Source organism: Balearica regulorum, chromosome 2, assembly GCF_011004875.1.
Source record: "Balearica regulorum gibbericeps isolate bBalReg1 chromosome 2, bBalReg1.pri, whole genome shotgun sequence".
Taxonomy (NCBI): Eukaryota; Metazoa; Chordata; class Aves; order Gruiformes; family Gruidae; genus Balearica; species Balearica regulorum.
The window spans coordinates 151,059,123-151,086,791 of NC_046185.1; the positions used below are offsets into that span (position 1 = coordinate 151,059,123).

At 45.5% G+C, this 27,669-nt stretch overlaps 1 long non-coding RNA gene across 1 annotated transcript; it reads right to left on the bottom strand.

The window, feature by feature from the left end:
• Positions 1 to 194: 194 nt before the first annotated feature.
• LOC142600798 (uncharacterized) lies at positions 195 to 27,462 on the bottom strand. Its single transcript, XR_012834358.1, has 4 exons — positions 27,349 to 27,462; positions 26,370 to 26,449; positions 1,824 to 1,986; positions 195 to 289 (listed from the first exon to the last, which is right to left on the bottom strand). It is a non-coding gene; the product is annotated as an uncharacterized LOC142600798 (long non-coding RNA).
• Positions 27,463 to 27,669: the final 207 nt, after the last annotated feature.

Consider the following 27,669-nt stretch of genomic DNA (forward strand, 5'->3'; position numbering starts at 1 on the left):
GACCTTGCCAGCACACATGGACAACAGGGATCATGAGATCATCTATAGGCACATTTTACAGGAACAAGAAACCTCCTACCAAGAGAGAAACAAATTAAATAAAGGGCCTGATCCTGTTTCCCCATGAATTTAAAGGAAGTTTTACCGCTGATTTTAACAGCAAACAGGACTGACCTTGTAGGGTATGTCATCAAACAGCTCCAGATTGCTTGAGAGTATTTCAACACTTCCATTATACGCCCCATCTTTCAAAGTTGGACATAAATATTCACTTGGCAGAAATCTTAGCCTACAAGCAAATTAGGAGATTTGTTTTTAACGTTTTTTCCACTCACAAAGAAAAATAAAGAGAGAGAAATAGCTCTTCTTGGATGTTTTTAAGTTACTGCTGCTATGCAATAACATTTACCATCTTTGCGCTAGCCTACCTTAAAAAAAATGAATTCACTCATTCTTAAAGAAAAAAAATGCAAAATAAATTAATTAATTGATGTTGCAATCACTACAGTCAGCTGCAAGGGAGATAAGTGATACCAGGGGATCAGCCAGCAGTCAGGAAGCCACTGCTAGAACAGGGACGGTCACTCGGCTGACGTGCAGCTTGTGGGCTCTCCCGGCTTGCAGCACCGAGAGCAGGGCTGTGTGACCAGAGCTGCTGAGTGATCCACGTGCGTGCATGGGGATGGAGCAAGGCAGCTGGGGCTGGTGGAGTCAGTGTTAGGTACCACCCAAAACCCCAGCTGTGTGTCCAGCCCTGTGGTGAAGCTTGGGGCTTTGCTGTCATCTTCTGGAAAGCTCTGTGAGACCAAATTATCTGTGTAGCTGCTATAGGACCTGAAAGCATTGGTATGAGGTTCATGAGGTCAGAGAGGAGAGCTGATCCTCTACTCCATGATCTCTTCCATGACCTCCAGCCCCACACCCCCAACTCCAATGAACAAAGCCAGGGGTGCCAGATCCAGCAAGAGAATGCAAGAGACATCCCAGAGCACCAACACGTCCCTGCCAAAGGCACCACTGCAAACTCGGTTTCTCTGTTTCCTTTGCTATTGGCCAAATGCCACTACCTTCTTCCAGCCTGGGTACATAGGTAGATTTTTGGATCCTGCAGATTGTATTTATTAGGAGAATAAACTGAAGATGAATTTAGCTATTTTCTCTATGCAATCCCCTTTCTTTACAGACTTACAGAGAGTGTACCGGGCACAGGATGATTCATGCAACCATGGACAATTATTTGCTCCCAATTAAAAATGAAATTTATTCTGGTGCCCTCCCAGATTGCTCCTTCTGTGTGGTCTGGAATGCCGACTGTCAGCCTGTCTCTCCTCTGCATCTGCTTCTGGGCTTCCTGCACCCCTCTTTTACACATGCACACACCCAGCCCCCGCCACCGTCCCCGGTGCCCTGCGTGTGCAGGCTGGGGCAGGTACCTGCCATCAGCCGCCGAGCAGTTCCTCTCCAGGCTGCGCTCCCTGCCCGCTGCCCGGCCCGTGTCCTGCCGTTACAGCTACTGATCCCGGAGCTTACATAAAGAAACACAATTGGTTTTACACAGATCCTGAGGGAGAGGCTGGCAACTTCAGTGTAATTTAAACCAGAGTAAGTCAGTAAACAGTGCTGTGTTTGCATAAGGATGAAGCAGGGTGAATAAAGCAGAAGATGCTGAGGAAAGAAACACCTGTATAATTCATGAGGAGGGGAAATATTGAAAAGATACAAAGTTTTTTAGTTTGGCCATCTTCACTGAAAAATAATACATTGTTACAGAGACTGGGGAATCTGTTTAATCCTTTAAAATGGTTTGATCTCCAAACCCTCACCTGTGTTCATGGCCTGTGCATCCAGTGATGTTAAAGAGGGGAACCTGGTTCTGTGCACTCAGCTGTGTGTGTGTGGAGCCAGTCTAGCACAAAATCAGTGTTTCTGTTCACCACTGCTATCTCCAAGAGACCTCTCTGGGATGGAGGAGCTAAGCCTGGTAACCTGATCAAAAAAATCCAGGGATGATGTGATTACAAAGCCTAAGTACCGTCACAGGCAGAAATTCTGGGCATGGCAGAGCTCTTTAATCCAGGAGAGAAAAGCATAACAAAAACCGACGTCTGGGACTTAAATCCAGGCAAATTCAACTGAGAAATGAATTATAAACTTTTAATCAGTGAAAGGAGATTAACAACCAGAATAAACAAGCAGGAGAAATGGTGGCTTTTCCAGCTCTTGACATCTCCCGACAGAGACCAGATGCTTTTCTGGGTCTGTGATGCTGGAAGTCAGCTCCTGGGGCTCTGCCAAAGGGGACATGGGTGAAATTCTGCGGTCGGGTGTCAGCAACGGCAACTCACTCACCCTCAGGCTGGATCAGGATCAGATTTTACCCTGCTCCAAGTCGGCTTTGCGACACTTGCCATCACTCTCTAGATGAGACAGCTTGCCATCGCCAGCTCTGATCCACAGCTTATTGCCCCATCCCCAGTACGTGCTGCGTGTCCTGCCTCCATGGAGTGGGGCCCAGTGCCATCCCTTGGCGACCAGCCTGTCACTTTGCTTCTTGCTGCTCTCCATGACCCCTCTACCCACCATCCACAGGGAAAGGGAGAGATGGTCAGTCCCACTGATGCTGACAGGGTCCCACGGACCTAAGGGGAGGGAGGGAAAAGACCATCCTGCATATCTAACAGCTGGAAGGGAGGAAGTCTTAAGGGCCCCTGGGTTCAGTGTTTTTGTCTAACTTGCATGGCAGTGGGATGTATCATTCATGCTTTAGATCTCAGACATTGTAATTGAATTTCCAAGATTATTAGATAATGGGTGAGTGTGGTTTTACTACAAGAGCCTTGAAATTGAACCTCGTCCTTTTTTTCCTGGGTATAAGTGCCTTGCTGAAAATACAGACTTTCTAATACTGAGGGGTGTGCCACCGTGTGGCTCTCAAAAGGTATTTGAAAATTACATTTGGCCTTCAGTGAGGAAAAGATGATCTAACGGACTCTTCTGGCCCAATGTCTATGAATCCTTTCACAGTTTTCCAGGGCACCCAGTGTGTTTGCTGATGACCCTTCTGCAGCAGCGGTGGGCAGCGGCTGCTGTTTCTGCAAGGAGCATCTTCCCCATCCGCCTGCAGCCCAACCCACTCTCCTGCCCCAGGCGCTGATTCCCACTTGTCTGGACGATGTCCTGGCTCCCTCCAACTGAGACCCCCTGGGCTAGTGCAACTGGGGCTGCTGAAAACCATCTCAGGGAAATTACTTCAGATTTGTGCCAGATTCACTTCTCCTTCAAGGTTGCAGGACACTTTCTGACCTGAACTCCTTCTTTCCACATGCTGATCTTTTTTAAACTGTTCTGGGCTGATGTCACCCATGCTGGTCTCAGCTAGAAGAGTAATCTTTGTGGAAACTTTGAACGAAATCCCTTCATCATCTTTCAAATTGTGGGAGAGTGGTAAAATAGACTTTTATAATTGTTAAAAGGATAATCAGTTCTTTTGGCAATGCTACAAGAAAACAGATGATGTTGAAAGGTTAGCAGTAAGACAATCCTTTGGAGGGGTTTGTACTGTGCTTGGTTGAAGGAAGTAAAAAAATAACTGCATGAGATCTACCATGGCCTGGGATCTGCTCTAACTTTTAAGACAAAGGAACTCAACTCATAGGCAACATTGCTGCATAGTTTTACTGGGGTTTACATAAGACAGCAGGTCTGTGTTGGCTGTTGGGATCATTTTCATGAAGGAATTTGTAAATGGAATAACAATCAAACACATTTCTCCTATAAAATAATCCAAACCACAAAAATATTCAAAAACCCAAACATCAACCTCATTCCCTTAATCACTTAATGTAAGCCTACGAGAAAATCCATGTGGAAAAAAAGTAAATAGAATTTACAGGTGAGATAATTGTCAGAAAGCCTGGGTGATTTGCTGCACTGATCCATACAGTCTATGCTGGTATTGTGTGCTAACCAGACCCCTTGGTAAACATACTGCCCTTGCATTGCATGCTGGTACTGGCTAAATAATGGTCCCATGGAAGATAAAACTAGCCCCATTCACATCATCCACAGATGATTTTGTTCTTTAAAACTGCAAAATATAGTGTAGACAAACCAGAAAAGAACCAGAATGTTTATGCCATAATTGAACTCCATAATTAAAATAACAAAGAAAGCAAAGTGCGAAATGGATGCTGTTGCAGTGTATGTCATAGTGGCAGTGTACATGGCAGTTCCAGTTTTATGGTTAAATCCATAATAGCCAATCATTTGTTGGAAGCAGTATTATCTAGAGCTTAAAACGTATTGGTGATGCCTTCATATCAGCATTTTCTGACTATTAGCAATTTCATTGTGCTGCTCAAGGTTGGCAATATTTTGTATATAAGTTCTGCTACTATGAGTTTTGCTTGTGTTTTACTAAAGAGCATTATAACACAGACCCTGGGGGGAAATTCCATTCCCCTTATTAAAAAATTGTGGCTATTTTATTTTCCTTATCTCTGCCATCCATTTCCTTTTGTTTCTCAATGCGTTGCTGCAAATCACAAAGACATTTCCTTGTCTGCTTTACTTTGGACCCCTTTAATGAAAGCTCCTACATAATCAAAGTCACAGGATTCATTTGAAGAAGTGAACTAGTTCTGCTGAAGGGTCACAGTTGGAGATTTAGCATTTCAGAAAAGCAAAAGATCTAAAGGCAGGAGAAATGGACAACAGTTTTTACAAGATATCAGATAAACACGCAGTAACACAGAATGAAATTCAGCTCTTACAAAGCAGAACAGCTCAGTGTGATCTGTCTTAACTGCAACCAGGTGATCGGAGCCAGCCTCCCTGCAGAAAAGTCAGCCTTGCTTCCTTTGCCTCATTAGTCTGTTTTCTGTGGCATGATGTCATGGCCAGGAGGTACTTTGTACTCACCGATGCAGGGTTACAAGGAGTGGTGTAACATAAGAGAGAGAAAAACATTTCCCTGTTGCCTTGCTTGTAGATACTACTCAGGCTGCTGCGCAGCAGGCAGCAGGAGATCAGGCTTTCTGACCCTGAGAAACAGTGGCCATTGCCCATTTGCTTTCATCAGGAGCAAAAACTTGAATAGCCAAAGTTTCTCAAGAAATAGAAAGTTCTGGTAAATGTCTGTGTAAAATATATTTTTCTGACATTATCAATGCAAAGTATTTTAACATTCTGAAACCAAAAGGCTGTGTTTGGTTGTGTCCCCTTGAGTTGCTGCTGCTGCTGCTGCTGCTGCTAGGATCTGCCATTCAGGTTCCTCCTGTCCCCAGCTCTCATCAGACAGGCAGGCTCCTCACTAGCCTTACATCGCCACGTAAGTCGTGACCAAACAGCTCCCAGAACACTTTCCTCCCTCGGAGAGGTTGTGTGAGCATTGGAAAAGGTCTTCCAGGAAGGGGCCTCATCCACATCATCATCAAGCAGACTCAAGACACATGTCCAGCTACAGATTCAACAAGCTGAAAAATCTTGTTCTGAAGATTGAAATTAAATGTTTTATTTTATTTCCCACCTAAATCCAATAGAAAAGTGCTCACCAGAAGCACCCTTTTGGTCCTAGGATCTAGGCTGCTGTAAAGGGGCACAGCCCGGGGTGCCTGGGTCTCAAGAGGAGGCAGGTCAGGGAGAAGGAGAAAAGCCATTGGTGTCGGCCTTAGACTTTCTCATGTGTACTACAGTGTACTTTTAGGCACAGTTAAGCATTTATAGTGGGATTCAGCTCACCTTAAAGTAGATACCTCTTGCTTGTTCAGCTGAATAATACGCAGAGCTCCTCGGACTCAATTTAGTGCCTAAACACAGGCACCAGGAGACATTGGAGATATCGGGAGGTGTCCTGTGTGCCCTCCAGCTGCAGATCTGTGAGCATGTGGTTCTCCATAAGTCCTGCACGATACCTCCCAGCCAATAGAGAGACCAAATATCCTAGATTATCTCTGGTGGCACTAGCTGGTCATATTTAGGCAATTGACTCAAACTCTGTTGACCACATTGACTGGATCTCCATTGACCATAATGAGAGTTTAGATACCTAGTGTTCAGACATCTACATTTAACTGCCTGCATGTGGGTGGCTAAATCCTACACTGAACTCCAAGGTGATGGTATCAGGAAAAATGCTGTCAGTAACCCAAACCACTGCAAAAAGAGCACTTGCAAATTCAAGGGTGACTTGAACGAAACACTGTCAATTCCCCCCAAAGCAAAAATCTGGTCCGAGAATTTGCTTAGTTTTCGTCACCCAAAAGACCTCTTTGATTCTGTTTTGGGTTTTTTTTGGTTATGTTTTGTTTTGTTTTTTTCCAGAGGACAGTTTTAGTAAGGGTTTGAACCCTTCCGACTGGCTTAATCACTTCCCTGTTAAACACGCCATGTCCTTCAAAATGAGCATGAAGGTTTGTGACAGGCATACCTCTGACACAAAATTAATCAAATGCAGAGGCTAAGTTCTCCAAAAGTAGGTGGTTCTCTCAAAACATACCTTTGAGTCTTCATCATTCTTGCCATAATTTCCAGATTTTGGACTTCTCAAAATTTGCCATGACTAACTTACATTTACACTAATCAGTGTATAAGTCCAGAAATTGCAATTTTCTCCTCCAAGACAGATGTAAGCAGTGAATGAGCTGCTAACATCTCATTACACGCAACGATGTCATTATGTGGAAAATAACACAACAAGGATGCCTGAAGGAAGATTTTTAGCCACTGAGATCTGAGAACTTGGTCATAAAATACTGACTTGAATTGAAATAGTCAGGATGAAATTCAGTGCCTTAATACCAGCAACTCAGACGCTACTATGCTGCATGGGCTTGTCATTCTCCTTGTTTCTTTAACGTACTTAAATCATGTTGAGGTAATGGGAGTGGCACGGTTGGGAGCTTCAGACCTGTTTTAATTCAATTGTGACCTTGGCAAACTTTTACATTTTAACAGATCCTCCAGTAATATGTTCCAAAACCCCATAGGAGCCTGCTAAACTTTGTAGGACTCGCTTTAGATGAAAATATACTCAAACAGGCTGTTAATGAAAGGGCTTGTTCATTTTTGGAGTCACTCAGGGTTTGGCGCATCCCTGATAAACCTACAACGCTGGAAATTCTGCAAACCCTGGACATCTAGAAAGAAATCTGAGCACACTTAGACATGGTATAACCTCACCTAGTTTGTCTCCCCTGCTCCTTTGGAGGTGAAGAACAGCAATGTTAGATGTACCCAAGGCTATATGTAGTGTGAAAACACAAGGACGTGAGCCCAGGTTTACACAGCAAACCACTCCAGCTGCTGGAATATCTGTCTTATTTTATCTGTGCTCTCTATAGGCTTTACATCAGGCAGAAGATGTGGATGTCTGGGTCACCCAAGGGGGCTGCTGAGGGGCAGCTGGGGTGAGTAAAATCCACAAACCAGTCAAAATCCCACAGGGCATAACACGAGCTTCTACTGCTCTAAGCTACTCCTTATTCTTAGGCTGTCTCGCTTTCTCCGGAGAGGAAGAGCTACTGTAGTCCTCGGACTGAGGCCAGCACTCTCGAGCTGTTCCAGCAGTCGGAGAGAGAAAAACTCAGTCACTGCCTAAGCAAAATAAAACACAGCACGAAGGGAACGAGACCCACAGGCTTGCTGCAATATAGCCCCTCGGGTGTGTACAGCTTGGGTGTGTGGTGGCAGGGGTCTTGGTAGCTGCAGGGATGGACACCTCCTTCTTGGGGAAGCCTCTCTGAGTGTGTGTTGGGGGTCCTGAAGGGTGGCTGTCCCCTGTCTGGACAGCAAGGACTGCCACCACAGCCAGCAAGGTCTTGGGACCTTTGTGGCCGAGCAAAAGAGAAATATTTACTGCTCCTCATCATGAAGGATGCGGGCAGGGGATTACATGGAGAATATATGGCCCCTTTGTGCTTCTCCCTGGCTGCTGTTTGGGCAGAGAGCCTATGGATGGGGCAGGAGTGTTGTGTATGGAGTGCCTGACGAACACAAAGCACCCTAATTTTGGAAGGACCTGCCTTTCCCTTGCAGCCTGGCAGGGCTGGGGTTTCTGGGCACTTTGCTTACCCATGAGCCAAATCCTAGGACGGGAGATGGAGATGCTTGGCCCCCATGTCCTGCGAGCGAGCTCTGCAGCTGGGGTGGCACCCGCACAGCCCCGGTTCCCAATGGCGGCTTTCCTTATCCACAGGGATGGAAAGGTCCAGAAATGGTTAAAATGCAGCAACATTTCCCACCAGCACACCATGTTTCTGAGGACAGGAGATGGGCAGACCTTCAGCCCTTTCCCCATGTGCCTTTTCTTCACGCATATGCAAAAATAACTGTTACCAAGGGAGAAATCACAAAGATCTCTCTCTGCCATGGAAAGAGCACATATGAAATAAAGCTTAAATTCACAGAGTAATCAGAATTACTTTTCAAAACTGTATCTTTTTACTGGCTAAAACAAACAGCTTGGTTACCGCCAGGGAACTGCCAGGCAGCCCAGAAGGGCAGATTGCAAAAGATTAAAGAGTTGTCTGAAAAAAAGAGAAGGAAACGTGCTCCTTCTACAAAAGACTACCTCAGCTGGAAATTAGGAGTGAAGGGGAAGAAGGAGGATTACCCTCCCAGTGTGGCAATTAATCTCAAGAGGAGAAGAGGAAGAAACTCTCCGGCACTGACCATGGCTGCAGGAGGCAGCGGTGGGTGCGATGGAGTGCCGGGGCTGTCGCCGTCCTGGCCAGCCTGCACTTTTGAACTGTGCCGTTGAGTCAGGCCCTGCAGACCCACGGGAAGATGGAAACAGGATGACTGGACCTTTGAAGTTGCCAGGGTGTAAGCGCGAGAGGAGACGAGAGAGCCTACGCTCACAGTAACCCACTGTCTCTCATCAGCAGCAGCACATTAATTTGCCGGGTGAGGATCATGAGAGAGAAGCGACGGAGCGGCTTGTCAGGAAAAAAGCACAGGGAGGAGGCCTAAGGAGATGAGGGGGCCGGGGGCCGAAGGGGGAGGGTGGGAAGGGGAGTTCGGAGAAAATTGCTCAAAATTACAGTATTCAGCTTTTGCTGATAGTATATCAAAGCCCAACTTCTGCCTTTATGATATTTAAATCCCTGCCGCTTCCCCAGACAAACAGCATTGGCACAATAGAAACATTATGTGCCGGCGTGGGGAGGGGGAGTGCCGCTGAAACGGGACTCGCGTCGGGTTGAGATGCTGACGGGGACTTGGAGGGGCTGACGGCTCCACCACAGAGACGAACAAAGTACCCGTCTGCAGCGACAATGTCCCGAGGAGGCACTTTGAATTCATCTCCTGTTACACAGTTTGAAGCACACACACTCACATACGCTCTGTCACACACACACTCTCTCACAAACGCACAAGCACATACACACACTTTCACACACACTCTCACACACACACACACACACTCTCCCTTCCCTCCCAAGGGAAACGACCCAGTCATTGCACAGGGTAGGAGCACTGAAGATACAACAGCATTAAAATTAAACTGGATAATAAATCATAACTGACAGCTCAGTAAGAGGATTAAAGCTCCTGCCAGGGATTTATGCCTTCTCGTTACAATGCTTTGGTCTCCCTCGTGGGATCGGCAGCCTCTTTACTGGCAGTGCCAAGTGCACCTTCAAAATGACCGCCTTCTTCCTCGGCTGGCGGCTCCCAGGGACCAGAAGGAAACACGGGGGGACACAAACCCCTCTGGGACCAGAGCCCTGGGAGATGGATCGGGGGGTGGCAGAGACGCCAGCCATGCCAGAAGGTCATGAGCTGCAGGAGAGGGACATGGAGACGCCAGGCGGTGCCTGGGAGAAGGCAGGTTTCACATACGGCTGTGTGTTCATGGCCTGGCACTAGCTGCCAGGAAGAAGCAGTGTCACGGCCAAGTCATAGCCACGTCCCACCGAAACCACGAGCCAAGTGGCCTGTCGGAGGTGTGCGTCTGAGCAGCAGAGCCGAGGGGCCAAGGAGAAGGTAGTTCTTCCTGGCACGGGTTTAACATCAGCCTGGAGCTGCCTGCGCTGCCCACACAAATCTCGACCCGAAGGGATGGAACAAGTTAGCAAATGTTAGCTGGTAAATAAGTTATCTTCAAAGAACCGTGCAAACATCAACACAGTTCTGCAAGACCTCATGAGGGAGGCAGCTATCTCCCCCTCTCCAGATGGCTGGAAGAGCTGGAGGTGCTCCCATGGCTGCCCTCAAGAGAGCTTATGCATGCCGAGGAAGTCTCTGCCGGAGCATGGCTGCCAATCCCCAGCCAAGGGCTCAGCCCATGACACCATCTATTATCTTTAAGGCACCATTTGCTGAGTAACAACATCAAAGGCCTTTGTGTTCATAAACCTAACCTGGTTCTTTATTAGAAGAACAACAGATCTATCATTTGAGCCCTGTGCAGACTCGCTTTGCCACGTCCTCCCTGTCCCTGTGCTCCTAGGTTGGTGACACCTGTCTTTCCCAGGATATGTATGGAGGAGCAGGGAATGATGAGGAATTAGGCTGGAAGCCAAAAGCACTGCCCACTCTGTGTGCAAATCCTGCAATGGCATCCTGGAGGAAATTAAAGTCTCTTTCAGTAGCAAAGCCAGTGGGGTTACCCCAGGGTTGCATTTGGCCCAAGGATCAAAAGTCAGACATGTATTTTACACTTCATTGTGTTTCACAGACACAGATACAAGCCACAGAGGCATAAAAGCTGTGCCTTGTCCCCACAGAGACGGATGGCAGGTTAACCCCTCCTGTCACTTGAAAGGGGGCAAGCGCACCCAGGCGCTCCTAACACGCAAGTCATGAGGAAGCCTGACTCCAAAAGCCCTGCGCAGAGGTAGCATAGCCTTGGAAAGCAGGCACGGCATTAATTCCTCAGTCCTTCTGCCAAATGAATCCAAGGATGGATAATATGACAGAGAAGACTGCCAATGAGAAGGGCAGCACCCAAGTGGTGGCCTGAGGAATCGTGAGGAAATACAAAAGTATCCCAGCAAGACCAGAGCAGGGAGACCTTCCCTCCCACTGCCTTTCATCATCCCTTGTATATTCAAGGGAGCTGTATTTCCATGAATGTCTGCCTTGGAAAAATAATCTTTGGCTCTGAATTGTCTGTGAAACCAGCAGAAGGCAGCAAATCTGGCTCCATTTCCAGTCTCATGAGGGGATGGGGAGTGTTCTTCAAGACTACCAAGAAGGAGGAAGGTATTTCCAGGAGAGGTTTGTGACAGCCCAGCCGATAGTCCATGGCTGGCACACTGCCTAGTGAGGCTTACAGCCTACGGACACATCAGCTCGGAGCCTCACTTGGGGTGTCTTTTGGAAAGAGCATGTTCTCCATCTGGAGATGCTCGGTAAGGAACAATAAGCTATCCAGAGCATACCTAGAAGTCTCATTAGGGGAAGATTTTTGTCCAACAGCATTACTTTTCCTGTTCAAATCAGTAAAAAATACCACAAAGATAGGGGCATCCTCATGCAGGATGGGCAGCAAAGAGGCATTTCTTCTGCATGGGTTCAGGCAGCAGCTCATCTTCTGCAGTGAGATCTCCTCCCTGTGCTCCTGTGGCACCCGGTGTTCCCACAGTGCCGATGTGGATGCCCAGAGAAAAGGGTAAGCACAGGACCAGCAAGCACTGACACAGCTTCTCAATGCTTCCCCAACATCCAGCAACTCATAGCGTAGGCACTTCTGAGCATGATATGGTTTTTTAGTATCCCTTGCTAGATTTTTCTTCTCTTAAACTGCCTTTTTGAACCCATGGAATCTTTTAGCACCCAGAATTTCTTTTGGCAAGGGGTTCTGCAGTTTCACTATGCTTTTTTGGTTTTATGAGATGAGACTGGTGCACAAATGATAACATGTCCAAATATCACTAGGACAAAATCCTTTGTCACTCGGACAAAGCCAAAGTCTATTTTGCCATTGCTAGAAGCTCCACTAAGGTTAGGATTCAGACTTCTAACAGGTCCTCTGCATTTCAACCTCAGCTTCCATATGGCAGGATTGCAGGTTTTTTTTAAGTTGTTATTGGGATTTTATAAATCAAATTAATTCATGGGGAGAGGACAGAAGGTGGAAGAGATGTTTAATTATGCAGCAACGTGGGCATGGACAATGGATTTGTGACAACTTTTACCTCTGCACTTTTTCTGTGCCCCAAGGGTAGAACAGTAAAGACTGGCCTGCATATTTGTACATTCTGCATGCAGCTAGAAAAGAGATGGAAAGCATTTTTCAACCATTCATTCCTCAGTTTGTTTCTGTACGGAGTAGATCTTCCACACAGCCATCATGCAACTCTGAGTGCATGTAAGAGCACACTGAGCACATTGGCTGGGAATTGCTCTAGAAGCTCTAAGTATTGTTATGTGGTTTCTTCCCTTTCCAGGCATCTTTGTTTCCCTGATTTCTGGCCAGGAACACAACCTGGAGTGCCCAAGTGCTGTGGCAAAGCCAGCTGTCATGACATTTCCAGCCCAACCAGAAGTGCAGGAAATCTCCCAAGAAAGTTTGTTTTTATAGGCTCCCAGAAGACTTGCATATGTCAGATATGCTTATCCAGACCAAACCCAGCCTTCCTGAAATTCATCTCTCACTAACATTAATGCTTTTTTCCATGTCAATTTGAGTGGTGTGCGATATTTGGCAATCAGGGAGTAGTAAAGATTTGTTTACAGCTGTTTTGGAATGGATGCTGGTTTGTTTATTGCAATTCATGCCAAAGGAATATTTCATTACAAGTAATATATTCCAACTTACTCATGATTTTCACAATTTTCATTTACTGTAGGGCTTTCATCTCAACAACTTTTGTTGTTTAGCAGTGGCCAACCACATAAAGCAAGTGGAGAGGAGAAAAAAAGAAGACATTTTGTAAGATGTTATCCCCTTCTTGAGAATTTCAAAGGTAAAATCTCAAACCGATGCACAGCATTTCAAGAAAAAGGAAGGACTGTTAAATTGTCCTATTTCCTTACATTTTTCAAGTATCAAAGTTTTACAGATATGCTGAATCAATCTAAAAGCTTTGGTTGATTTTATCACACGTCTTCTTTTTCCCTTGGCCCAAATACCTTAAGTGAACATTTTTAATCACGCTTGCAGTGCAAATATGCACTGCAAGAAAGTTGAAATGAGTTTTCCATGGCTGTTTAGGTATCATCAGGCTTAAATAGTTTCTGTGAACCTTGATTATCCAAAAGTGCATGAAAAGGAACTTTAAAGGGCTTTCAATGCCTGACATTAATTTCCTTAAATATGTAAATATTAACCAAATATTTTTTGTAGGGTTGTCTGGTTTGAGGTGGTAGGAAGTTGAATAAGTATTAAGCCCCCAGGTAAGATTCCTTGTCTAATGAAAAATAAAGCCACATGGGCCCACTGTTAATACTGAAGGCACAATTTCTCCCCAAAAAAAGAAGTTTGCTATGCATTCCTTTCTATGTGAAGACTTCTAAAGTCAGCACAGTTTGTGTCCTCAGTAAAATATGCAGAATGGGAAGGTCTGCTGAGAGCTGCAGAACTCATTTCAGAAATGCAGCTCTCTAGGCCTCATTGTCATTATCTGATCTAGAATGCAAGATATATCCTGCATCGGAAGATACAATCTACATTTCCCAGTGTGTTAATAACTTGACCCCCTCCAAAGGTCCTGCTGTGTGTATTGAAGCTGTCTATTAATTCCCTTGTGGACTGCTGGTTTTGGTATTTAATCTCCAGGAGGAATTTAAGAAGGTCAAAGTCCCCTTCTTTGAGGAATTCCGTACAAGTAATAAAACAAAGTACATTTGCCCCTCAAAGAGGTAGAAGTCTGGGAGCTGTGTTGACAAGAGACCTTTGGACTATTTATACCGCTATTAGAAGGGGGTGGGGGGGAAGGGGAAGGACAGGGAGACAGTTACTGTAGTTTAATAAGTATGGGAAGATTGTTAATCTACATGGAGTTTCAACCCCACTGTGCCATTTGATTTATGTTAAATATAGTGAAAGGGTCAAGGTCTCTTTTCACACCACTGTAATCCTACAGACCCCCTTGAGTCTCTGCATGGTGACTAGAATTTGGATGATGGCTGATTTCTCGGAGTAAATAAGTTTAGGATATAATAAAATCTTAGCAAAGTTCCCATAGAGGAATCTGCTCACAGAGTGTCTGTGCCAGTAGGACATCAGCACAAAGCATCACCTAAGCCCAAAGACTGAATAGAAAAATCCCTAAGAGGTGTACTTGACAGCTCTGGCTCAAACCTAAATCTCAGCATCAAGTAGACCTTCCCCTGTCTGCACACAGCAGAATTAGGGCCTCTCCACTACCGAGAGAAGAAAAAAAACAACAAACACACCAAAACATTCAAGGACTAGAATTTACCAGGTTGTAATACAGAGGCTCCTTGTTTTGAGAGCCACTGGGCATTTTGTGCTATCTGTCACAGCAGCCATGGAGATACGGTCAAAATTTCCAAAGGTCATTTCAAAACGTGCATCTGTTGTGGTGACTCGGGGCACAGCTGATGTTTCTGCATGTGCAGATGGGTTCTCAGTGCTTGTACAGCGCCCATGAACGATTCATGCCTTGCAGAATAGGGTCTAAGATGGGTTGCTGACGTTATGTGGTATTACCCCACATCTCCCATCAGGTTACTGGAGTTTCTAGCTCAGCTTTCCAAGAAAAATAGAGTAAATATGATAGCGGTGTTTGTTTACGTGTTTGTCTATCCATCTGTCCTGTCAAGCCCGCTGGCCGATTCCAATTAAGTTTTGGCAGTAGAAGAAGTTTCAAGGGATCACATTCTTGCAAGCTGATTTAAAGTGCATGGAGTACAGAGAGCCCAGAAATACCTCCTCGAAGTAAAATCTGCTACATAACCTCAACCCTATTTGACTCCAGGAAATGCACAAGGAAAGGAAACACCAAAGCTGAGACTTTGTTTGGTTCTGTGGCTTGCGAAGCTACTTCCCATGAACACTGGAGGCTAGGGAGAGACTTAGTGAGCAGCTTTGTGAAAGCCTGCAAATCCTTCTCAAAAAGCTGCAATGGCATTTCCCCATTATCCTGGGAAGAAAACAGCTTTTCAGCCCAGCATTCATAGGGAGTTGATAGTTAAGGCTATGAATACAAATTCTTTACCATAAATACAAAGCCCCAGTGCCTGGTCAGGAGTTGATGCTGCAGGCTATGCTCCCCAGGGCTGTAGGACGATGCTCCCCTGTACCTCACGGGAGGCAGCCTCCTCGCCCCAAAATCTCCTTGCAGCCTCGGACATGGCTGGTTGCTGTCTCCACTTGGCGCCCTTCGCAGCCCAGCAGATAATGGCTCGGACTTTCCTTTTACTGCTGCTTTTATTTTATCTGCACTGAGATACCATCAGTGACAAGGCAAGTGTCAGGAGATTTCTTTGACAGTCCTCTCAGACATCTGATTACGAACGGCCCTGGCTTATCCAACGCCTCCCTAGCTGATTACTTCAAAGGGACTGGCTCTCCCTTTCTTGCTTCTGCTGCCCAAATAGCTCCTTTTCCAGGGCTCTGTTTTTGGCTAGGCTTTTTACAAAGTGCATCAGTGTCACTGTCTGCACAGGGCTGGATCCAAGGAGGAATCTGGGTTTCTGGCCTGACAAGCCCAAACTTTGGGGTGGGCAAATATGCTGGAAATTGAGGTTTTATGAACCTTTCAAAAGATTTTTTTGTGCTCATGGGGTTCAAAAATTGGTTCAAGGTCATGAACTTTTACCCTCCTCCTCCTGTCATTTGAAACTAGGGTTTATTCCAAGAGTGATTCTTTCCATTAAAAGACTATTTACCTAGCTAAATGGGAGTTCTGTGCTACTGCATGTCCAGGCAGGAGATGTGATGAATCACAAGATGGAAGAACAACTTTGGAAGGAAGAGCCCATCACCATGCTTAGAAACCGTGGATAAAATCCTGGCCCAGAGAAACTAGCAGCAAAATATTATTGACCTCCGTGAGACCAGGTTTTCACCAGCCATTTCTTTTTTTTTTCATTGGAGTTTTTCTTCTCTCCTCCTCCTCATGGGATCTGTGTTTGTTTTCCTTCAGCCCACTCAAAAGCTTTTTTCTCCTTATTTTTGAATAGCCTTCAGATTTCTTTTATCCACAACTCTTTCTTAGACTGCTTCCCTTCAGTACAAATCTGGCTCCTGAAACATCTGAGTTGAACTTTAAGCCGGCTGAGAACGAGACAAAATAAATTTGCCCCTGGAAACTTCATTCTTTCCACAATTTTCTGTGGCTTTCACCACCATGCCAGCAGAAAAATAGATGCCTTACATGTATTTTGAAAGGAACTTAGTTTGCAGGGTAAGTTTCTCACCACCAGAACAAGCCAGCGCAGCTACAAAACACAGTGTACATGGATGGCAGGAGGGCAGTGTTAGGGCTGGGTTTTTTCCCATTAGGCTGGCTCTGCATGGCAGTGAGAAGCAATGACCACCGAAACCACCCCAGGGCCAGCGTGGACCCCAAGTTTGGCACAGTGGGCACTGTCCCCAACACCTGAACCTCTGTTAACGTCAGAGATGTGACAATCACCTAACCAAGCGTGGGATTTCTCCCTCCTCCCTGTGGCTCAAGAGCTGAACCTCTTCTTTATCCCCCTATGTTTGTCTCTCGGTAGAGCTGAGTGCCCCTGGTTGCAGTGCGTAGCTGCACTACCAAAGCACTGGAAGGCACATTCTATGCCCTTGAGAGTTTAACACCTTAGCTTAGCTGTTACAGCTTAGTTTAACAGTTTGTAGTTAGCTTTGCCACGTTACCAGTTAGGTTTCCCACTGCCCACAGAGTGCATTTAGTGTTTGGGATCTCAGTTACACCTCCTGTGCTAGAGATCAACCTTCGAAGGAGTTTACTGTGAAAAGAGATTTCAGAAAGGACTGATTTTGCACACCAACACTTTGCTTCCAAAAAGTGATTTGATGTAAATGACTGCTGCCCATAATTCCTTGCGTGTATGAAAACTTTGGAAATCCAACTGCGTTTTAGCTGGTAGCTTGGAAAGTTGCTGGGCTGATAGTCAAAGAGTGCATTAGGCATTAAGAAAACAATCCCAGCACTTCCCCAATTCAAAGGGCACCTCTAGGTCTGATCAGCCCTCCACACCCCGGGAGGTGGGCAGCAGAGCCTCCAGGTCGTGCACGTTGGCTGCTACCATAGAGAGGGATGCTCCAAGCAGCGGAGCCCCGCTGACCATGCTCATCAGGTGATGGATGTGGTGTGCTCCAAGCTCCTCTCTGCTTGGGCCTGTTTCAAGTACCCAGGTTATCAGAGCACTGCCATTATAAATGTAAACTGCAAATGGAACATCAAACAACAGCCCCGTCCTGCACAGTATCACTGCCATGGCTCGGCCAAGGAGGAGCTGCCTGATCATTTCCAGCTCTCAGACCGCTGGGGAAGGGCTGGGGAGTGACCGGGATAAAGAGCAGCATTCACAGCCGCCTCAAACCCCTTCTTCAGAAGGGCTAAGGTCACGATTTCCTCCTACACTCAGCTTTGTTGTATTAAGTATAATTCTCTTTACTTTATGAAAACAGGTTAAGAAGAAGAACTGGAGATATTTGGATTAATGTACAAGAACAGGGGGATTAAGAGGCCCTGTCAATTAAGGTGATCCCTTTACGGCTCTGCCCTTTCACCCCTGGAGCTTGGCTTTAATTCCTGCTCAGACTGATGTGACTAAACCCCTTCTAATCTGACAGCTGATACAGGTCAGAAGTTAAATGTGTCCAGGCAGGAAAAGACACCATTCTCATGGTCTCCATCCCCAAGAGTCACCCTGACACGGCAGCCCCAGGCACCCTGCACGGCAGTGAGATGGGGTCTGCGGTGACAGGCTTTTTGGGCACCTTCTGGTACTGACTCTCCTAATTGGCATTCTTATAAATCTTATCCATCACGGTTTTGTCCCCACCACCCTCCATGATGCTCTGGCCCCATGACTGTGCTGCAGGGCACGTAACACCTTGTTCCTCCCCACTGCAGGGTTCATCCTGGCCCCTGGGGTGGGGTTTCAGCATTTTCCATGCATGGCTGTGCAGCATAGCTGGTGCCATCTGTCAGCAGTGCCCCTGGTCCAGCTGCAGCATGTGTTTGTGGATGGAGCGGGATCAGGCTGTGCCATGCAAGCAGGCTGGGGCATCATCCCACTCAGCCCTGCAGAGTCAGAAATGTAGCTGCCATAGCTCCTGTGACAGAGAAGATGAATAGATTGCTCCAGGGATCATCCACCTCATTTAGACACCTCTGTTGGAAGGGGTTGTGTTTGCAAGCGTCTATCTCACGTACTGATGGTGAACGGGGCTGACGGGACTGCCTCAGTCCCCTTAACCAGCCGTTGGCACCCTGAGGCCAGTGAGATGCATCTGCTTCTCGTTACAGAGGCTTGCAAAACCTAAGCCAAACCAGAGGGTGTTATCTAAAACTAAATGTCATGTCCTAAGGAGGATGCTGAAGATGGTTTATGAGTTGTAAGATCTTCCAGCTTCCACAGTATCCTCCATGCAAATGCATGCCTCAGCAGTACTGAGGTTAGTGCTGGCCAGCCAGGTCTGAGCAGACTACCCTAAGTGAATAAATGTCTTGTTTCTTAGCAGTATGAACAAAGGAATTGTCGTTATCTAAGGCTGTGTTTTTCCCTGCAGACAATCCCTCTGGGCTGGGCTTGGGCCCTTGCTGGGGTCTGTTTTCTCTCTAACATCTTGCACCTGCTCTGGTTCAGAAGAGGACTTTGAATCCCAGCAAGGCTGAGCAAGCAGCTCTCTCAGACCAGGCATCATAGATATAATTCACAGTGTTTATGCTGAGAAAGCAGAAGAGTCTTGTCCCATCTCAGATAGTTGAAAGGTTTTTCTGGGTCAAAGCCACGCAATGGTTTCTTTCCACTTCTTTTGCAGCTGGGCAGAGAGGCAGTGAGGATGGGGAGAGTGGGGATCTATAGGGACACAAGCAGGGAGGAGCAGGACCCCAGGTCACACGTCTCTAGGAAGTCCTCTTCTACTGGTCTGTTCCTACTTTTCTACCTGACACTGCTTTTTCCTTTCTTCCTCCTCTTTTCTGCTTCCTGGGGTCTGACAGCCTTTGCAGTTAGGAGGCAGACATTTGTCTCTTCATCTCCAGAGCCACGGTACTACTGTGTGCCTTCAACAAGCCCACCACAGAGGCTCTTTCTGCTGCAGCTGCAGGGTCCAAAGCCCCGCTTGCAGCCCTGTCTTGCAGGACTAATTTCAGCAATGCCTCAGGACGCTTTTCCTGAGAATCCTCTGCAAGACCTGGAGGAGCCTGCATGTCTCTCCTGGCCCAAGGCAGTGCGGGGTTTGCCTTCCCCCACCCTGCTCCCCAAACACCACAGCACCAGAGAGGTGTCCAAGAACAGCCTTGGGGACCCCTGGGGTACAAAACCTACCACATGTAGGAGGGTCCAACCACAAAAAGGAAGCTTGGTTCAGCACTTCGGTATTTTAAGAACAAGGAACGGAGGAAGACAGATGCCATTTCCAAGCGATCCAGATGTGGAGAGGGCAGTCGCTGTAGTCAGGGTGGGTTTGCCATACTCTACCTCCATGCTCAGCAGCTCCTCTCAGCACATGGTCTAGATTAAACCCCATTCTCTTTTTTTAGTCATTAAACCATCATGAGCTCTTCAGTCCCCCAGTGGGGTCATCTTGGAAAATCTTGCAATAGCTCTGATTTCTGCCAAATCATTCGGATCTTAGCTTTCAACTTGTCTTTCACCCTGGGGGTTTGGCTTCCCCATTGGTAGAAGGATAAAGGTCTTGTACAAAGGTCTCAGGAGAGGTGTGTGTAGGCTCGCTGATGCTGATTTGAAGCAAAGACAGAATTTGCGTGGGGGTGTGCATATGTAAAACTCAGCACTCCACCTCGGGGGCCACCCACAGACTCCAAAATTTGCTCATATATTTTCCCCATCATAAGACTGATTTGTGGGGAGGGGGAGGAGAACACAGAGACTTCGGGGCTGGTGAACTTCGCTGTTCAGACAGATGTTCAGTTTGTACTAAATCTGGTCCAAACCCATGTTTGAATGCTTTCACAGAGTTGAGCTGATGCTCTGGGAATGACCTGATCTCTTAGCTCATCCATGCCTTATGGAGAGACTGGCATTCTCAGGAGTGGGATGCAAATTCCTGACCCTGCCATCAGTTTTATTTTCTTAGATTAAGACAGCCTTCGTCATTTTGTAGTCCTCCAGCAGACCGAGTGCCTCTCCTGCCAGGATTGCACGGTGTGGCTGTGACCAGCTCACCAAGGCACGTGCGATGTGTCTAGTGGCTGGCAGTCACCTTGGCAAATAGCCCATGGGAGCCAGCCAGCGCTGGGCTCGGTTAAGGTGCGTTCACATCACAGGGTGACAATTTTGGCACAACAGAGGAGTTCAGGGAGCTAAGACGTGCGAATGAAAACTTTAACAGCACATGCACAGCCATCCCTGCCTCGGCTAGGGGATGCATCGAGACATGCACCACAGCCGGGAGCTCTGTGCCCAGGTAGCTGTATCCCCTGCTGAGCCTTTTCTCCTGGTGATCCATCAGTCTTGCATCTTCACTGCAAGGCTTGTTTTAGTGCCATGAAAATATCCTTAAATTCATTAGCAGATGTACCATATTTTACAAATGGGTCCTTTAAAAGACTAAGGTCATTGTCCAGCAAGCTGCGGGTGCAGCTTTTTGGGTTCGTGTTAAACAAATGGCTGCTGAGCAAGCGAAAGGGAGTCAGAAATTAGTAAAATCTTTCCTAGACTAAATGGCGAAATGCTGCCTAGTGGGTATGTCATCTAATAAATACACCTGTTGAACGAAGGGCTAAGCAAGGAGAAGGAAGGGAAACATTGCCTGAGGCCATCCTGGGCTGGCTGCTGACTGCTGCTTGGGCAGCACAAACAGGCACGAAAGGTGCATTTGTGCAGCAGAGAAGGGAAGGACAGGATGCATGGGAGAAAGGCTCGTGCCACTTGACCACAACCTGCACTAGCCCAGGTCTCGCTCCGAGAGCCCAGTCCCTTAAACTCATGCAAACAGCCTGAGCACAGGCAGCCCCTGTGACTTTGCAGCCTGAGTTCCCTGGAGGCTGGCCAGGGATTAAATCAGTAAGTAAAAACATTGCATTTTTTAAAGTCTCAGCCAAGAAGAGGAAAACAAAGCTTCATGGCCTAGCATTTTGCATGGAAGGATTAGCTGACTTCCTTCAAATGCCTGCTGTCACCAGGTCCTCTAGCTGGGTCTCCTTAGAGAGGCAGGCAGCGGATGAGCAGCTCTGCCAGCCACAGGTTCATGGTGCTGAATGCATCCGTAGCAAATGGTGTCCCTCACAAGTCACAGAGCACCCTTGCAGCGTGTCCCCAGAGGAGACATAAGAACGCAGAGAGCATGTTGTGGAAAGATGGGGAAAATACTCTTGAATGCTTTGAGTCCCTGATGTTGCTTAGAACATTGTCAGGGTCTGTGAGAAATTCATCAGTGAGCTGCTTCTCCAGAGAAACTTACTGTCACATGCATGTCTCATCTGGTCCTTTGTGCTCACGCTGCCTCGTGCCTTCCCAACCCTTCTGCCATGGCAATGCCCCGAAGTCCGAGTCCCTCACACAGCACATGCTCAGAAGAGGGTGCCCAGACCTGGATGTTGATACAGCATGGCATAAAGAAGATTAAACCATATGCCTTACCCCTGTGCATTTCCCTGTAAAGGAATATTCCTGAAGTGCTTTGAGATCCCTGGATGAAAGAATCTGTTAATAATAATACTTTATTGCTGCAAAGCTACTGCTAAAGGTCTGTCAGCTTTTCCTTTGTGATTATACACGTTGGGTTTTACCGCAGAGTTACAGAACACCTCCCCAGGCTGATACTTGGCAAACCCTGTCCCAGTCCTGAGCCATTTGATTTTTTAATTCATTTTCTGAAAGCTTGTGTTGGCCAATTTTAAGCCTGAAAAGTGAAGAAACAGAGCAAAAATAATAATACCTGAACTGTAAAATCTGCACGCTGGTGATTTTCAATGAAATGACTGTCTGGATTAGACTGACTATTGTTCTAGCAACACTTCCACATCACTGCTGAATGGGACAAAAAATAAATAAAGGGATAGAAGAGATATTTTCTTTTATATGAAGGCATGGAAAATTGTGGTAGTTTAACATCCCTTCTCACCTACAGCTTTACCCCCGGAGCAAGCATGATTTATGTGGACAGGAGCACAAATAAATCTTCATGTAGACAAACTTGTGTCTGCAGTGTCCTCACCCAGTTGGTCTTTGCCAACCAGTCAGAGTGTGAAAATGTAGTAGCTGTTCAGTGAAGTGAGGAATGATCACTTTTTAACTATAAGAAATTAATTTGTAAAAGTGGTTTTGAAGAAAGAAATAGGGTACTCACTTTCTGGCAATACGACATGCTCTGCACAACCACTGTGATGGAGACGCTTCCTGCATGTGTTTGAAGGCTCTGCTCTTCAGTGCTCCCTACAGCCTGGGGCATCGGTGCAGCTAAAGCCATTACTCACATGCTCTTTTCCTAAGCATCTTGGCTTGGATGGCCAGTCTCTGCAAGGATGGCATGAGGACAGGGATTCTCACACATCTGCAACCCCTGCAGTGACCATAGCTGTTAATCGTTGCACTTCCCTGGGGAAGCACATCAGACTGATCCAGACACCTGGGTCACCTTCCAGCAGCTCTGGCATGACTTTGGAGCAACACTAGGTAAGGGATGGAAGATACTCCTCCCCAGTCCTGCAGCAACTACAAGAAATTAAATAGGAATAAACAGGAACCAAACGGGAATTGGAGAATTGTTTCTGTTGCTTTTGCCACCAGGAGTGGAATCTGACTGTAATTCTGTTCTATTTACTGACCTGACCAGTGCAGAGATGGACATCCAGATAAAGTAAAGCAACTTTTTATAAACAGCTTCTAAGAATACGTAGCAGAGTGGGGATGGAGAAGCAGGGCCTGTGTACAGCACTTTAGGTAACTAGCTGATCAGTGCCTGGACTTGCTCTGCAGAGTGACCAAGCTTGGCTCAGCGGCAGTGTGCTCATCCTCAGCCAAGCACGGACAGAGCAGCTGAGAACGGGTCCTCTCCCCACGCCTCAACAGCTCACACAAGCCAGTAAAGACCCATGATCATCCTTCCCTAACCTGCTCCTCAAATTTGCTGTTCATACCTTACAAAATCTTCCCCATACTTAATTCATTTCTGGGAATATTCACCTGGGTTATATGACTGGTTTGGGTCCCTTTCTGAAATTAAATTTTCTCTGAAGTACGTTTAGGCAACTGGATCTTGATGGTGGAGAAAAAACAGGAGATTCTCACACAAGAGTTTTTGAAACAGCAGTGTAAAAATGGAACCTCTTTGTTAGCCAGAAGAAGCAGAAGGAGCATCAGTCAAACTGTGAGGTAAAGATAAAGACATTGCCCTCAGAGGTATGCTGCATTTTCTTTTTTTTCTGTATGAATGAAATGCAGGATAAGGACAATAAAGTATGATAAGAAATGCACAGTATCACTGAAGCCCCAGTGCAGAATTTTAGTAGAACAAACCATTCTACACTCATGTTCAAAAATAAGTCAACTATTGTACTACTTGATGATACTACCTTATGGGATGCTTGCCCAGATTTCATCTCTGAAAGTGGAAGATTGTTTAAACTACTACAGGGTTCAAAATGCTGCAAAATTCTTGACTCCATTCTGGAGAGACAGAGGTCAAAATTACACTAAAGCAGAAAGCACAAGAGACAAAGTTGCCACTTCAGCAACTGTCCTTCAGGATGATATCAGAATAGAGATGATAATTACTAACTTCATTGTAACTTATTGCAGAACACAATAATTTTCCATAATGAGCATTCACTACATTCTTGTAAGACAAGCTGCTCTTGGACTGTAATATTGGAGAAAAGGAAAGGCTTAACTATTTATTTTTAAAATCAACAATTCTTTAAGTTGTTGGCATGCTTGGAATAACCCAACATAAAATGGAACAAATATGATATGTATAAACAAACTGAGCATGCATAGTGCTTGATTAAAAGCATCACCTTGAAACATCAAACATCTTTTCTCTTTTTCCTGACTCCTCTCTAGCAATGATGAAAAACCAGGAGAAAAAAGCTGAGAAAAACAGGGTGACACACACTCTGTCTTACACATATATCCAGACTACATTCTTCAGCAAAAAGGTAAACTTTCATCTAATCAAACCAAGTGTGTAATTGGACATGCTTCAGTCAGAAACTGAAAATAATCATGTTTTATATATATGTAAAATCAAAGTTGGACACATTTTTCTATGAAAGATCTGATGAGAATTTGGAACCTCTTAAGGCTCATGAAATGTCCCAAGAAAAGAAGAGCAATCTGGAGTTAGAAACACTCCAGAAAAGATTAAGCTAAGTCTTGGTTCATTTAGCAGATGAGCCACATTTCAGTTAGAAAGAAAACATATTAAACGACTGGGATGTCATAAAAATGTTATGCTTCAGCTGTATTAACTGGCAGAAATTGTATTTGCAGTTCCAGTAAGTTATGTGAGTGCTGAAAGAATATTTTCAGGACTCTAATTTATCCCTTCACCACAGAGGTCCAATATTACAGAGAAAATATCAGAAAATGTTACTTCAGTTTTTTCAAATAAATTATTCAGGAGAAGCATGTTTGTTTGACAACATTAGGCCATTAGAGTATATTCTGCAAAATTACCATGCAATAATGAATGATCAAGAAAGAGATTAAAATTTAAACTTCAACTTTTTATTTATACTTCTATTAGGATTAAAACCAACCTAAAGGTATAATCGAATCTTAAATTTTTATTTTATTTTTCATACCAGGAACCAAAGCGAGAAAAAGAAACCAAAAGGCAAGGTGGAACAAAATAAAGCCTTTCTTGACTTCTGGATGTAAGACTCCCCCAGGCTCCCCAAGTCCTGCAGTCCTGCACAGCAAGACCTTAGAAGCTTTGCTGCAGCTGTGCTTACGATTGCCCACACTGGGAGGTTCTTGCAGAGCAGCACGGCTGCAGGTCAAAATGTGGCTTTGCATGGATGAAGTTGCTCACAAGCAATGCAAAGTAGCTAGAAAGGTCCTCTCTCAAACCCTTCATCTGCAAAAATGACCTCCACAGTTCATTTGATTAATTATTCTAGTATTCCACACAATTATATGACACTTGAAAGCATCCAGAGAAGGAATGATAAAGAATATTTTTTAACTGGAAACCACTTCACAGTAATTAATTCCTGGTCTGTGTTTGACCATTGTTACTCTATGCATAGGTTGAAACTTGAAAGAGTATTTGTATCAAAGCACACGCGTTCCTTAGCACGCAGACCCCACTAAGCTCATTTCCTATCCAAATGCAGTGTTCAGTTTGAAAGTTAATTCCTCCCCTACAGAGGTTATGGGCTGCGGCGATATCCCCTCCTTTAATGAGGGGGAATACTGCTGTGCTGGGAATATTTCCATGGCCAAATTAAATTCTTGAAGTACGCCCAGCATAGCTGAGAGCCCGGTTCTGCAACCTTTCCTTACCTCTCTTTATGGCCTGACCTCACCATGGCGGAGTTGATCCCATAGCTGAGAACAAACCACAGGGCCCAAATCTGCCCTCAGATACACTTAAGCGAATCTACCTCCTCAGGAGGCTGCTCAGGTACTGCTGAAGGAGTTGTTGGACTGCACTCTTTGTAGTCTACCAGGGTAGACTGAAAGTAATGTACATAAAAAGAGTCTTTTAGTTTAGCATGTCTAGTCTTTTCCTTTTTTTTTTTTCCAAACCTTGTATTTTTCCAAGTCCTCAAGAAAGCCATTTCAGACTAACAGAAAAAAATGAAATTAAAGAGAGAAGAGAGAAAATCTCAGGTATTCTTCTTTGGTTTGAACAAGTTTGACTATCCCTTAATGCTCATGATAAAATACTAAAAACTGATGATAAAAGAAAGTAAGGCTTTCTGAACTGAGAGAAATAATGAGAGTATATTTAGGAGAAGCAAGGGGTTCTATAAATAGATTAAATTATGCACACTTTGTTTGAGAGAGCTTTCAACACAGTACACAAATTAAACATTTCCAGAAATTCTGTTGGGCCCGCGTAACAGCGTGGTATTGTGGGCTCTCAAAATGACCTTTCATATTTAAAAAAAAAAGTCTGTATATATAATGGAAAATGTGCCTTGATAAACATAAGGTACTTTGTTGACTGTGGTTGAAAACTGTTGAAGTAATCTCACATGGACACAAGATGAGGCCTTGTTTTATTTATTTTATTATTTTACTTCTTTAGCAAGGCCATGGGTTTACAGACATCGCACGGAGAAAATGGAAATTTGTACCTCATCACACTAGTAAGCGGAATCCAGTGCAGCTCTCTGGCACACTTGCTGGCCAGCTCAGTCAGTTTTCACCGACACATCTGCAGAGGAATAAGTATTCTCATCTCAGGACTTTGGATGCAGTGTTACAGTGTGGTTGGACCCACCTTAATGAGAGTCTGCAGAGGAGACCCAGACCACCCCTCCTCACCTCCCCCTCAGCCCCTGGGCAGCCAAGCCCATCAACCTGCCTTGTTCAAAACTTCTGACATTCATCCTAGGTAGGCTAAAGAAATGTTGGGGGGTTTTCAGTGTCCCAGCTTCTCTTTACTTGGTAGAGGCAGAGAAAGATTTCTGTATGCACAAAATCTCCACCTCAGTGAACCGATCTGGCCCTTCTCCGCTTGGCAGGAGAACAACTCGGGAGGCACAACCGATGAAGAAGAAGGCACCTTGCCTGACACCCACAGTGCTGCTCCATCCCCACACTTTGAGACCCTTGATCAAAGGTGTTACATTTAGTCCTCGGCCTGGAAAGTAAGGGTTCATCTTCCCACAATTTAGGGATGCTTCCTGATGGTTTCTGTACTCTTCCTTATGTCATATAAAACCTACTACATTTCAACTTGTATCTCTTTCCTCGTGTCTGCAACAGCCCTTCCCCTTCTCTTCTACTGCCCCGAACGAGCTGATACTGCTTTGAGGAAAGAATTGCATGCATGGCTCCCTTGCCTTGTTCTGCTGTAACCTTATAATCGTGGCTCTGACTCAGCTCAGCACTCGGGTGATGGCTTTTCCCAAAGCACAGGAGAAGACCTCTCAGTCTCCAGTACGATGTAGTGCAGGGTGTTGCACAAGGAAGCACGATGAGTGATTTATGAGTAGTTTGCCTCTCTCTGTCACCATATCACTGCTTTTGAGTGACCACCTTTATAAAACACAATGACATCTGTCAGTAAAAACATTGCAGGTAGGGGAAGAAGAATCACTGTTGACTTACTTGCAGTTCTGGAAGGAGCAAGGTGCTCTCTGAAGTGGGTTTAAGTTCCTGCTTTCTCCAAGGTCGGGGTTGGTTTCCCTCTGTGGCAGTAACACTGTCTATTCAACAGGATCCACAGTCCAACTCACTATTTTATTATTAAATTACAGACCTAGAAATGCTCAAAATAAAAACTGATTAGATCAAGCACTACTTGCTTAGCACATCTCCATGGCAACTCCCCTTTCTCCATCTGCTTATTTAAGATAATGATGGCCTCTGCAATAAACTTTGAAATAGATATACAGATAGAGCCAAGTCAAAACAAATTACAGAAAATGA